The sequence below is a fragment of the Mytilus californianus genome, unplaced genomic scaffold, assembly GCF_021869535.1.
Source record: "Mytilus californianus isolate M0D057914Y unplaced genomic scaffold, xbMytCali1.0.p SCAF_17, whole genome shotgun sequence".
Lineage (NCBI taxonomy): Eukaryota > Metazoa > Mollusca > Bivalvia > Mytilida > Mytilidae > Mytilus > Mytilus californianus.
In genome coordinates, this window is record NW_026262659.1 from 4421832 (window position 1) to 4436153 (window position 14322).

The 14322-nt window shown below is 34.1% G+C and overlaps 1 long non-coding RNA gene across 1 annotated transcript; it reads left to right on the forward strand.

The window, feature by feature from the left end:
• Nucleotides 1-3322: 3322 nt before the first annotated feature.
• LOC127726274 (uncharacterized) lies at nucleotides 3323-7215 on the forward strand. The gene is made up of 3 exons (XR_007993474.1): nucleotides 3323-3445; nucleotides 3729-3933; nucleotides 6940-7215. It is a non-coding gene; the product is annotated as an uncharacterized LOC127726274 (long non-coding RNA).
• Nucleotides 7216-14322: the final 7107 nt, after the last annotated feature.

A 14322-nucleotide genomic window follows, 5' to 3' on the forward strand; every position in this document is an offset into this window, starting at 1 on the left:
CAAACAGTGACGTATTTTTGTAACGAATATATAATCTTGAAATTCATATAATTTTTCACAATACTAGTCCAAACAATTATCATGACTATGATGGTATTGAAAGGCTATTTTAAATAAATGCTGTGACGACGTCATAATTATTTGGACTAACACAATACTTTATCCCTGGAAAATGGAAATTAACTCTTGATTAGTACGCCTTTTATATTGTTGTCTGGTCTTAATCTACATGTTAAGATTTCTACTGCCATCACGAAAATAATTTCGCTGACCGGACAGCCTTGTCGAATCACCCTCTGAATGTCAAAGGGCACAGAGATCCAATCATTATTTGTTACACATCCTTAATATTTGTATATAAAGTCTGTATCCAATTTATAATAGAATTTTGAAGACCGAATTTTCTTAACTCGGTCAAGTTTCAAGGTTACAAAATTTACATGATCTATGGTTTATGAATTTGGTGATGTCTTAGGGTAAGAGAAGAGTCCAATACCAATCAGCTATTGCGTAATATCTAATCACTTGATATATCTGATCAACGTATTCTTTAGGAGTAACACGACGGGTGTCACATATGGCGCAGGATCTGTTAACCTTTCCGGAGCATGGTTATTGATGGAGTTCGTCTAGCTCAGTCTTTAGTTTTTTTTATTATGTCTTTTGAGTAATGTTGTTTGTCTTTTGGTCTTTTTTCGTTTTTGCCATGGCGTTGTCGGTTTGTTTTCGACTTATGAGTTTGAATGTCACTTTGGTATATTTCGCCTCTCTTTTTTTGTCTGTATATAATAATGTCCAGGGGAATGTCTGTAAATGAAGGATGAACCAAGAGATATGACAATTTACATTATGTCTGTATAAAATGATACCAAATTGGGGTCACTGGTACATCTTGTCTGTATATACATCTGCCAAAGTGTAATTGTTCTCAATATACTATCTGTATATAATGACGCCCAAGAGATGTCTTTATATAATGATGTCCAGGGGAAATATCTTTACATACTCTTTATGTTATTGGTGCCCTAGGGTGATCTCCTTTCAATATTTCCTGTATATATTTATGACCAAGGGTGATCTCCTTTCAATATTTCCTGTATATATTTATGACCAAGGGTGATCTCCTTTCAATATTTCCTGTATGACCAAGGGAATCTCTCTCAACATAATATCTGTATATAATGATGCCCATTGAAAATAACATTACATAATCTTTATATTAATGATGACCAAGGGTGATCTCCTTTCAATATTTCCTGTATATATTTATGACCAAGGGAATCTCTCTCAACATAATATCTGTATATAATGATGCCCATTGAAAATAACATTACATAATCTTTATATTAATGATGACCAAGGGTGATCTCTTTTCAATTATTCCTGTATATATTCATGACCAAGGAAAATGTCTATTTACATTGTGTTTGTATGCATAAAATGATGCATACGAGAAAGTATTTTCATGACGCCTTAAGGAAGTATCTACACATAATTGTAATTACGTACTTTGGTACTGACATGATTTACAAGGATACAACAGATACAGTTAAGTCTGCCTCATATCTAGAAATTGACAATGAAGGTCGGTTGAAAACAAAACTTTACGACAAAAGAGATGATTTCAGCTTCCCAATTGTGAACTTTCCATTTCTATGTAGCAATATTTCAGCAGCGCCTGCATAACGAGTATACATCTCCCAGTTGATACGATATTCCAGGGCTTGTATTTCCTATCATGATTTTCTTGATAGAGGGTTGCTGCTCACAAGGAAGCTATTAAACCAAGACTTCCAAGTGGTGAAGTCGAAATCATCCCTTCGTAAGTTTTACGGACACCATCACGAGTTGGTTGACCGTTATGGAATATCCGTTTCACAGATGACAACGGATATATTCCAATTGTTGTAACTATAATCCAGTCTCTTTTTCCGAGAATGTGACCTACCGAATTAGACTTATCACCGGGTTTGTACTAACATGACCAACACGATGGGTGCCACGTGTGGAATAGGATCTGCTTACCCTTCCAGAGCACCTGAGATCACCCCCAGTTGTTGGTGGGATTCGTGTTGCTCAATCTTTAGTTTTCTATGTTGTGTTTTGTGTACTGTTGTTTGTCTGTTGGTCCTTTTCTTTTTTAGCCATGGCGTTGCCAGTTTATTTTCGACTTATGAGTTGAATGTCCCTCTGGTATCTTTCGCCTCTCTTTTGTATTCTGTGGTCCGCTGTACTTTCTGCATGGGTATTCTGTATTTCGCTGTGCTTGCTGCAGCTGATTTCGCTGTGCTTGATGCAGTTGTATTTCAATGTATTTTATGTAGGTGTATTCTGTATTCGGTTGTATTTGTTGTATGTGTACTCCGTTGTACAAAGTATTAATTCTCATAGTGTCGTTAACGTTGCATTCGGCTGTCCTTCCTCGATTCCGCTTTCTGACGTATGAGCTGCGCCTTTTGTCATACTCAGATTTAGCTTGATGTGGTATTTACATCGTACGTGTTGCATGCATGTGTGCATGCTTGAGTTTTCTACAGGTGTTTTGGCTGTCTTTTGATAAATTAGGACTCCATTAAAGTAGAGTAAAAAAATCCAATAAAAACAGACAACGCCATGGCAAAAAATAAAACAACAAAAAGACAAACAACAACAACAAAATATAACTGTTACATATACATGTAGATAACTAAACATTGAGCAACATAACATCAAATTTAATTTACAATTAGGGAACAGATTGACAATCATATTCATGTACATGTTATTGCGTCTTTCTACTTTGTTAATGGAAATAGTTGCATGTATGGATACCCATATAAAATTTTTGTATTTCTAATTGAAAGGATATGTATGAAATATGTATATCAAAGTTATTAGTAATTTCAACAGAATGAATTTCGTTTTAAAAACAGCCATTATACATCTTTTGCAAGATTTGTTGCTTAATTGACATATTGTCTGTAAGATTATATTTACGCTTTGTGTTTGAATTTTGCGTCGTTGTGCTGCTTGAGCTATTAGCTTTTCTTGATTAAATCATCTTTTCTATTTAACATGTCATCTTCTAATTTTGCACTCTTTCAATTATATCATGTTTCTTTTATTTTTTGAAAGTGTAAATCTATATGCTTAATTAATCGAAACTGTCGTAAATTCGTTTAGATTGTTTTTGTACTTTTTGTTGATGATCTTAAAAGCTTTTTTCAAATATGTTGAATTAGTATAGTGTTTTTTAACATCATTATTGATCATCGATAATAAAAAGAAGGCGGAGATAGTATACAACATGTGACATTAGACTATTTAAACATTCTAAAGATTTCTTTCATTACTGTGATTGTCTTTGCAGCGGAAGCCTGATAATTCTGCGATTTATTTCATATGAAACACTTTTAAAAGTACACAATGCATTATATTTTTCTGCTGGTGAACACCTTTTGTATTGGTAAGTTACTTTACTTTCCACATTCTTCCCCTATTTTAAATTATTTTAATTGAAATATGAATATAATTTCAAACAGACAATATAAACTCTCATTGTTAATTCGTGTCATTGAACATTTGAAAATAATAGGTTATTTATCATGGCTGATTTGCCAAATATGATTCAATATGTGACGGATGTTTTTTTATAGCTTTGTCTATACGTTTATCATGTTTATATCGGTCAAGCGTAAATGAAACATTTTTATTTTCATGTTTTCATTTACCTCGTTTATCTTATTAAGGACTTTTGCCATTCATTAATGGATATGGATTAAGTTACAACTATTTTGACGAGATGGCTCAGACCTACTGTGTAAGTCGCCTGAGCTCTCCAGCGTTTGTGTTTGCTATTAGGCGAGATTGTGGAGGAATTGCACCTACCTGTAACGATATCTGCAAAAATGCAAAAGATGATATGCTGAGTGCTATAGGAAATCAAAGGAGATAGTAAGTTATAAGTACAATGGTAAAAGTAGCAGTTTTTATGTTACAGTAGTAGATATCTGTTTATTATTTGCCATGATCAGCTTTTTTTTTTAATGAAAAACAACCATTTTAATTTCAATTAAATTGTTTCCTCCCACTGAAAATGAAAATAGCCCTCTACAAACTTCGTCGGAAGTGCTTTTATGGGTCCATCTTAAAAAGGTCAAACCAGAACATTAATCAGCCACGGATGTATACAAAATGTAAGACCTAAATACGTAAAGAGCTATTTAACCAAACGGGACAAAGAAAATAGCCATAAATATCTAAAGTCAACTTTGAATGATTGAGTTGTAATCTTAATTTTGCAATATGTTCTTGATTTATTAACGATGAACTTAAGAACAGTTTGTTAAAAATCATGTTAGTTACAGTGTACCAGTATTGGTATCGATCCAGTGTTGGTAAATGAAAATAACATTAACACTGTGCTTAAACGGCTGTGGGTAACTTAAGTTACCCACAGCCCAAGATGGAGCTGCCTGGCTTCGGTAAGAAACTTCTCTCCTATATGATAACAATACAATGAACACAACACAAATGTTCAGTAATTAAAAAGTTGTATCAATCTTTTAGGGAAACACCTAAACATAAAAGATGATTAAATACTGCAAAATAAACGATCACATTACGATTTTCGAAAACACTTAGGATGTCCGTAACTTGAAAACAACTTGTCCGTAACTTTTTTCATTATACCAATAGGGATGTCCGTAACTTTAACGGGATGTCCGTAACTTTAACATGATGTCCGTAACCTGAGACATAATATATATTATAGTATAATAGTCCCAGCTGTAACTTTCTAAGAATCGGTTTTCGTGTAATAATTAAACATATTATAGAAATTGTATCGAATATATAATCAGAAATAAAGTAGATTTCTAGTATGATATAATTCTTTTGTGAATACCATGATTTCTGGTATTGTACCCAGCTAATAAACTCGATTTTTTTTAAATTACATGTGTTAGTTTATTTCATAGATACCATGTTTATCACTCAATCAGCCAACACAATGGAACTTCAAACTTTAGCATAAGGAAACAAGTTTTGGACGAAAAATCAGGACATGCAGCTTATAAATCTCACCACTTCCTACTGCAGATATCACAAATTTCAGATCAAATTACTCAAGGCCTTAAACCATACATTAAAAGTGAACATACGAAAATCACCTTTAAGAGAACAAGTTCAGATGTCAATCCTGAGCGGAAATACATAGACGGAGCTGTCCAGACCCCTGAAGAAGATATTTACGCTTTGATACCAAGTGTTATTGAATCCATGAGGTCAATGAAACGTTTAGAAGATTTTAAATCTACCTTAATTGCTGTTATAAACGGACACCTGTTCAACAATATAGCCTTCCATTTATTGGCTTTAAGATGTTGGCATTTTTTTTTCATAACACTAGGTATAGTGGAGACCATACTTTTTTGGCTAACAATTCGGAAATTATTTAATGGAAAAGGTATCAATTTTGCCCGCGGCTAAAGGGTCAAGGACTCAACAGTGAACAATCGATAAAGCCAGAAGAATGAAAGATAAATTTCGCCGTACCATCAGATCTTGTTTTATGTAAACACTCTGCAAAATATACTTTGGATGCTGCTAAACAGGTTTACTGGATTAATCTATCAACATATTATCCGAAAATCGGGAATAAATTGAAAAAAACAACGGTAAATCCGTAAAACTCGGGTCTGATTTTACTATGTTCTCTTTTCTCTTGGTTATTTTGACGCATATCGTAATAGTATAAAACTAGGTAATAAATACGGGATTTGATAGTGTTTATTGTCCTTTAATTGTTGAAATTATCAATCTTACCATTTTGAAAACAAAAGTTACCCACATTCGAAAATAAAGTTACGGACAGTCTGATTAGTTTTGACCATAAAGTTACGGACATCTTATGCATTTTTAAAGTTGGCCTTGCGCTAAAATGAACTCAAAATTAACAAATTTATGGTAATGGTAAGTGATTTCTTTATTCAAGAATCCTATAAATATTTACATAGTGTATGAAATACGTCGCAAAAAGTAGATTTTGTATCAATTATATATCAACGAGTTTAGAGACCGCCATCTTGGGCTGAAGCACAGTGATTAATAAGTTCGTACGTCTAAATCGTTTTTCTTGATTGACCTTCATCAAAAACACTCAAACCTAAACATTTGAAAACCAAGGTAAAACCTAAAACCAGGAAAACCTATACGACAAAAGCAAGGTTGTATAAAACCTAAAACCGGGAAAATCTATACGACAAAAGCAAGGTTGTATAAAACCTAAACCCGGGAAAAGCAAGATTGTATAAAACATAAAACCGGGAAAATCTATACGACAAAAGCAAGGTTGTATAAGACCTAAAACCGGGAAAAGCAAGGTTGTATAAAACATAAAACCGGGAAAATCTATACGACAAAAGCGAGGTTGTATAAAACCTAAAACCGAAAAAATATATACGACAAAACCAAGGTTGTATAAAACCTAAAACCGGGAAAATCTATACGACAAAACCAAGGTTGTATAAAACCTAAAACCGGGGAAATCTATACGACAAAAAGGGACCAAAAATATTTTGGCCAAATTCATTTAAGGTCAATATTGCCTGACGGAGTTTGAACCTAGTTTCTCCAAAATTTCTTAATTTATAAACGGAGAATATAAGAAAGTCCGTAAAAAATCATGTCATTACCAAAGCACTGACTATTGATTTTATGATACCCGCGGGGAACACCAGCACCAGTCCACCAGCAGTTATATCAACTCAATGCTGGAAAATGACAATAACACTTTAATAATTCCGTATATCCGAATCGCTTTTCTGACACTTTATGAGGAGATTAGATATTTTTTCAATCAGAATGCTGGGTAAGTTTGACGAAGTGCTTGGTAGTTGTATCTATTGCTATTGCTAACCGAATGCCTTTGCTACAACGATTATGTATTTTTCTTTTCAGTGTTGCCTGTTTTGATGCAATCAATATTAAAAAAAAACATGCAGAACTTCAAATTAACCCTTTTAATAATCAACCTGATGCTGGGAAAATTAGTATGATAACTTACGGGTACGGAAGAGGAGGATGTGCGTGGAGTCCCAACCAATGTGGACCGAACTGGTGTTGTTGCAGGGCTTATAATTAATAACTGATGGCTGGCTAGCAACTGGATAGATAACTGCTATTAAAAAAAACATTTAATTAATTCAGTTTAATTCAATTAAAATAAAAGATAAAAAAAAAAAACATTCTTCTGAATGAAAAAAGCAGTAGTTAACCGTCGGTAAATTGTTAAGGATTTTCCTGGCTATAGACAACATGAAAAACAATTTTAAAAAACCTTGATCCTTTACTCTCTTAACGTTCAATAAATGTTTGTATATTTACACAGCTAAGTTTAACTGACAATAATAACCTTACTGATGACAAAATAAGTAGAACGAAGTTGATACCTCTAAAGTAACGTATTTTACTACAATCCCGTCCCCTTTTCCTGGTCTGTTTACATCTACTACAATCCCGTCCCCTTCTCCTGGTTTGTGACATCTACTACAATCCTGTCCCCTTTTCCTGGTTTGTGACATCTACTACAATCCTGTTCCCTTTTCCTGGTTTTTGACATCTACTACAATCCTGTCCCCTTTTCCTGGTTTGTGACATCTACTACAATCCTGTCCCCTTTTCCTGGTTTGTGACATCTACTACAATCCTGTTCCCTTTCCCCCAATTGTGACATCTACTACAATCCTTCACCTTTTCCTGGTTTGTGACATCTACAACAATCCCGTCCCCTTTTCCTCGTTTGTGACATCTACTACAATCCCGTCCCCTTCTCCTCGTTTGTGACATCTACTACAATCCTGTCCCCTTTTCCTGGTGTGTGACATCAGCTACAATCCCGTCCCCTTTTCCTCGTTTGTGACATCTACTACAATCCCGTCCCCTTTTCCTCGTTTGTGACATCTACTACAATCCCGTCCCCTTTTCCTCGTTTGTGACATCTACTACAATTTAATCTTGTCCCCTTTTCCTCGTTTGTGACATCTACTACAATCCTGTCCCCTTTTCATCGTTTGTGACATCTACTACAATCCGGTCCCCTTTTCTTCGTTTGTGACATCTACTACAATCCTGTCCCCTTTTCTTCGTTTGAGACATCTACTACAATCCTGTCCCCTTTTCCTCGTTTGTGACATCTACTACAATCCTGTCCCCTTTTCTTCGTTTGTGACATCTACTACAATCTGGTCCCCTTTTTTCTGGTTTGTGACATCTACTACAATCCGGTCCCCTTTTCCTGGTTTGTGACGTCTAATACAATCCTGTCCCCTTCTCCTGGTTTGTTACATCTACTACAATCCTGTCCCCTTTTCCTCGTTTGTGACATCTACTACAATCTTGTCCCCTTTTCCTGGTTTGTGACATCTACTACAATCCTGTCCCCTTTTCCTCGTTTGTGGCATCTACTACAATCCTGTTCCCTTTTTCCCGTTTGTGACACCTACTACAATCCTGTCCCCTTTTCCTCGTTTGTGACATCTACTACAATCCTGTACCCTTTTCCTCGTTTGTGACATCTACTACAATCCTTTCCCCTTTTCCTGGTTTGTGACATATACTACAATCCGGCCCCCTTTTCCTGGTTTGTGACATCTACTACAATCCTGTCCCCTTCTCCTGGTTTGTGACATCTACTACAATCCGATCCCTTTCTCCTGGTTTGTGACATCTACGAAATTCAATGTGATTATCACCGATCATCAGTTGTCATGAGCAACACAACATGTACCACTAGTGGAGCAAGATCTTCTGACTAAATGCATGTTACATTAATAGTATGTAGATATAAAAAGATGTGGTATGAGTGCCAATGAGACAACTCTCCATCCAAGTTACAATTTATAAAAGTAAACCATTATAGGTCAAGGTACGGCCTTCAACACGGAGCATTGGCTCACACCGAACATCAAGCTATAAAGGGCCCCAAAAAATTACTAGTGTAAAACCATTCAAACGGAAAACCCAACGGTCTAATCTATATAAAAACGAGAAACGAGAAACACGTATGAACTACATAAACAGACGACAACTACTGTAATCAGATTCCTGACTTAGGACAGGTGCAAACATTTGCAGCGGGATTAAACGTTTTAATGGTACCAAACCTTCTCCCTTTTCTGAAACAATAGTATAACATCACAACATAGAAAAACACACTATAAAATATCAATTGGAAGGCTTGTGACCATAAAGTTCGTGACATCATCTATCAAAAGCTCGGTAATTATGCTCATATAAATTTTATTTGATATCTTAAAAAATCCCAGCGTAGTATCGCACATATTATGCATTGATGTTTACTATAATTTTCCACTGAAAAACAGTCAGCAACTCTATCAAAAAGGTTAATTCTCCTTTCAGGTTTATATCAAACAAAAGCATACAATGTCATTTGGAAATTGCATGTTCCCTTTGGTCTGTTGGTTTATCTCAAATGAAAATAACACTTCATAAATTCAGTGAGTCTGACGCATTTTTATGGATTAACCTTCATCAGAAAAGCTCAAACCTAAACATTTGAATACACGGGATGTATAAATACTTATACAAAGAAACGGCAGGAGCTATATGAAAAAACGGAATCTTAAAAGATTGGTAAATTCATTTAAATCAACTTTGCCTGCGGGAGTTAGAACCTGAATTTGTTAATAATTTCTTTTATGTTCTATATATATATACGTCAATTAAACATTAACCCAAAGACAGAATTCTACATATTTTATTAAAAATTAGTCCGAAAATAAAACGTGCTACACTTATGTAGAACAATTGATCAATATGCTAGAGTTTCTCATTGACAACATATTTGTCGTATACGTACAACATATTTGTTGAATATGGAGGTAGAAGATTCCAGCAGGTTCACAGGCACTTGTCTCTAAAAACAATTCCTATATACCTTAATTAAGGACATTCAGAGACAAGTGGCTGTGAGCAGGTATTCGGAATTCGGAACCAACTGTGCACCTCTCGTGGCCGACCTTTTCGTATTTTCATATGAGTCGGAGTTCCTTCAGACACTTGTAAAAATCAAAAATTGGTACTGAATTAATTGATATAATTTGGACACTTTTAAAGTGCAGAAATATCCGTTGTGATGTTACTTTGGTGTTATTAACCTATACAAATACAAATATCTTTTATTCCAGAGTATAGGGCCCCCAGGGTATGAATCACAAAAAAAGACAAAAATGATAATACTAATAATAAAAAAAATAATTAATAAATGCAAGCCTTAAATATTCTTATTGAACTAATCTTTGCGAAAGGTTAAAACAAATACAAAAGAACTAGAGTTTGGTGCATTTTATACAATATAGCTAATATTGGATTCCTAGAATAAAGTTTTTTATCAGTACCCATCAGTTTGACTTATCGTGATGATTCAGCACTTTTCTCAACACAGTATTGGTCTGGTGAATAATTTCTGTTCATGGTGATAAAAATCAAATGTACTGATCAAAAGCTTTAAAATAGTGAAATGTAACTGAGCTCTGATTGATTTCCCTTGCTATCTCCAGTATAATGTATCTAACACACTAGCAATATTTTGATTTTTCTATTACTTTATACTCTAAACTGTGTAGAACATAAATTATCCGCAAAAGAAACTTAACCACATCTTCTAATTTTTATATTTATTACAACCTCATTAACTCTTTAAAGTTATGTAGATGTTACTGAACTATAGTATATCCTGTTTAAGTGTGTGCGGTAATATGAGACAAGTGATCAGTTAAATAAATCTTATATATATTCCAAATACCGTTGCGATTCCTATAACATCACTGAAGAGACATCAGTTGTCGAAATCCGGATCTGGTGTACTAATTTTTGCACCTTTTGTTTGCGGTATACCATCTTTTCCGCAAGTTTATTGTTTTCTGTTTGGTATTAAATTAATAGCTAAGATCTATTTTTTTTACATCTGGTGATCTGTTTATTTGGCAATCGCCAATGGCAGTCAGCAGGGTTTAAGAACATCCGTTGTTCGAACTGCAAGTCAAATGCTATTTGTTAAAATATACTTTTCACTTTTTGGTCTTTTGGAAAATGTTGTTTGTGCTGTATTTAGACCCCTCTACCAAGATATTTGTTTTGCAGGCACACGTATAAAAATTGCGGTTTTTATCCATCGCAATCATAGGTTTGAACGTTGTTTTTAATTTAGATTTGTTTATATTTTTTCGTTTGGGCTTGTATTATATTTGCCTTCGGGTTTATATGATCCGTTCATCCTATTTTGACTCCTCAAAATGCAAGAGTCTATCCTAAATTGAGGTAAATTGTATGGCTTTCCAAATACCGTTTCGATTCCTAACATTACTGAAGAGACATAAATTGTCGAAATCCGGATATGGTGTACAAAAACCTTTGCAACTTTTGTTTGCGGTATATCATCTTTTCCGCAAGTTTATTGTTTTTATGTTTAGTATTAAATTTATAATTAAGATCCATTTATTACATCGGTGATCCGTTTATTTGGCAATCGCCAATGGCAGTCAGCAGGGTTTAAGAACATTTGTTGTTCGACCTGTTAGTCAAATGCGTTTTGTTAAAATATACTTTTCACTTTTTGGTCTTTTGGAAAATGTTGTTTGTGCTGTATTTAGACCCCTCTACCAAGAAATTTGTTTTGCAGGCACACGTATAAAAATTGCGGTTTTTATCCAACGCAATCATAGGTTTCAACGTTGTTTTCAATTTCGACTTGTTTATATATATATATATATATATATTAAATGACTGAATAATAGCCAACGATAAATCTTACGGGGCGTTCTGGTAAAACTGTTTGTTTGTATAGAATTCAAGATTGCTATAGTTTGATAATAATAATAGGTTGATAAGATTCATTTTACATCACGATCATACTGATGAAGGATATCTGTTATCCGAAATATTTATAGTTACATTTGTTCATTTTATTGTTATTTTTTGGTGATGTTGTACCCGTTTAGACTGGTTATATATTATATTTTGTAGTGTACTGAATCATAATTATATGATCAATCGTTCCGTGAGATTTATCGTTGGATATTATTCAGTCATTTTATATATATAAAAACGCCTAAAAAGTGTACGAAACAACACCAATATTAAAAAAAAAGAAACATTATATGTAATTACCTATAAATATTTCGGATAACAGATATCCTTCTTCAATATGATTATGATGTAGAAAGAATCATATCAATCTATTCTGATTTAACTATAACAATCTTGAAATTTATACAATTAAAACCGAACACAACGCATGTACAATTCTAAAATTTAAACAAGAATGTGTCCATAGTACACGGATGCCCCACTAGCACTATCAATTTCTATGTTCAGTGGACCGTAATATTGGGGTCAAAACTCTAATTTGACATTAAAATTAGAAAGATCACATCATAGGGAACATGTGTACTAAGTTTAAAGTTGATTGGACTTCAACTTTATCAAAAGCTACCTTGACCAAAAACTTGAACCTGCAGCGGAACAGACGGACTAACGGACGGACGGACGAACGGACGTACAGACCGAAAAATATAATGCCCCTCTACTATCGTAGGTGGGGCATAAAAATGACGTAGGTTAGGTATTTACAACAGAGACTGCATAGATATGCACTAACAAATTAGTAATGTGCTATATGAACTAGTACATTTCTAAAATTTCAGCAGTTTGCTAGAATTTTAGAGTTGACAAAGGTAAAGGGATAGCAACAGAGACTGCGTAGTAATATGAAATATAACCAAAATGAAATGTACTGCGCGAATTAGAACTACACCTTTTCAATGATCCCATTTGGTGCCAGTTTTTAATTTTCTTATCCAAAAATGACGTAGGTTAGGTATTTACAACAGAGACTGCATAGATATGCACTAACAAATTAGTAATGTGCTATATGAACTAGTACATTTCTAAAATTGCTAGAATTTAGAGTTGACAAAGGTAAAGGGATAGCAACAGAGACTGCGTAGTAATATGAAATATAACCAAAATGAAATGTACTGCGCGAATTAGAGCTACACCTTTTCAATGATCCCATTTGGTGCCAGTTTTTAATTTTCTTATCCAAAATCTTTCCCGAGCGAATCTATCCTCCCTAGACCAAGCAGTGTTGTGGTCTATGATTGTAATGGTCAGTCGATTGAGATCTGCCTTAGTGTTATATATATATTTTGTGTTTGCAAATTTGAAGATCTTACATTGTTGGGCTAAATTTAAGACACATTATATATATAATACGGTATTAGCCCTGAATAACCACGTATTATCCAATGGAGAATGTCTGTCATAAAGTTGTCATATGTTTAGACGTATATATATATATATATAAAAGTCTAAATTGAAAACAACGTTCAAACCTATGATATATATATATATATCTCTAGATTCGCCTTACGTGACAAGGTAACACTACGACTATTGAAGTTATATTTTTATATAGCGGATGTGGTCGTGTGGTCTAGAGCGCTGGACATGAGGCTAAGCGATTGGTGCTGTAGTGTATCAAAGGTGTGAGTTCGAATCCCGTTGAGGGACAAAAATTTGTCAGCATAAAAGTCTAATTCTAACACTGTTGGGTGTAATTTTCAGACTTATATATATATATATATATATATATATATATAGAGATTGCCTAACAATGTAATTTTAACACACTATTTAGTATGTAAATATAAGAATGTTTAAAATATTTACAAAATGATGAAAATAAACGCAATATTTCGCTAGACTAACTAGCTTTATCAAGCGTGCATCTATCCAGGTGAAATCGGATGTAGATGATAAGAAACTTTTGCAGCTCAATGTTTATGTTGCACTTGAATTTAGCTGCCTTGAAAATAATACATAATTTGGATGAAGTTCAAGATTTTTACAAAATTGGTAGTTGAAGTTAGCAACGTCCATTGGCCAATATTACAGGATAAAAAGGACGATGCTGTGTACTTAATTATTCTTTATCTTTCCTGTATCTTTTCTCATCTTTTTCGTTAAGACCATCAGGTTCTAAAGTGTGGAGTTGGTGGATCCAAAAATGTTCTCTTCTCCTTCTCGCCGTGGTGTCCCACTCGGTGTTGACTTCTATGATTTGGAAAGTAACATTATCAAAAGAATGTTTCGTTGAACGAAGATGTCTTGTGAGAGGACTGTTTTTGTTGGTTTTGTACCATGAACGATGGTTATTGAGCCGAATATTAAATTTTTCCATTGTTTCTCCCACATACTGAATGCCACAAGTGTCACATGTTAATATATAAATTGAGTTCTCCGTTTTACAGTTGGAATTTG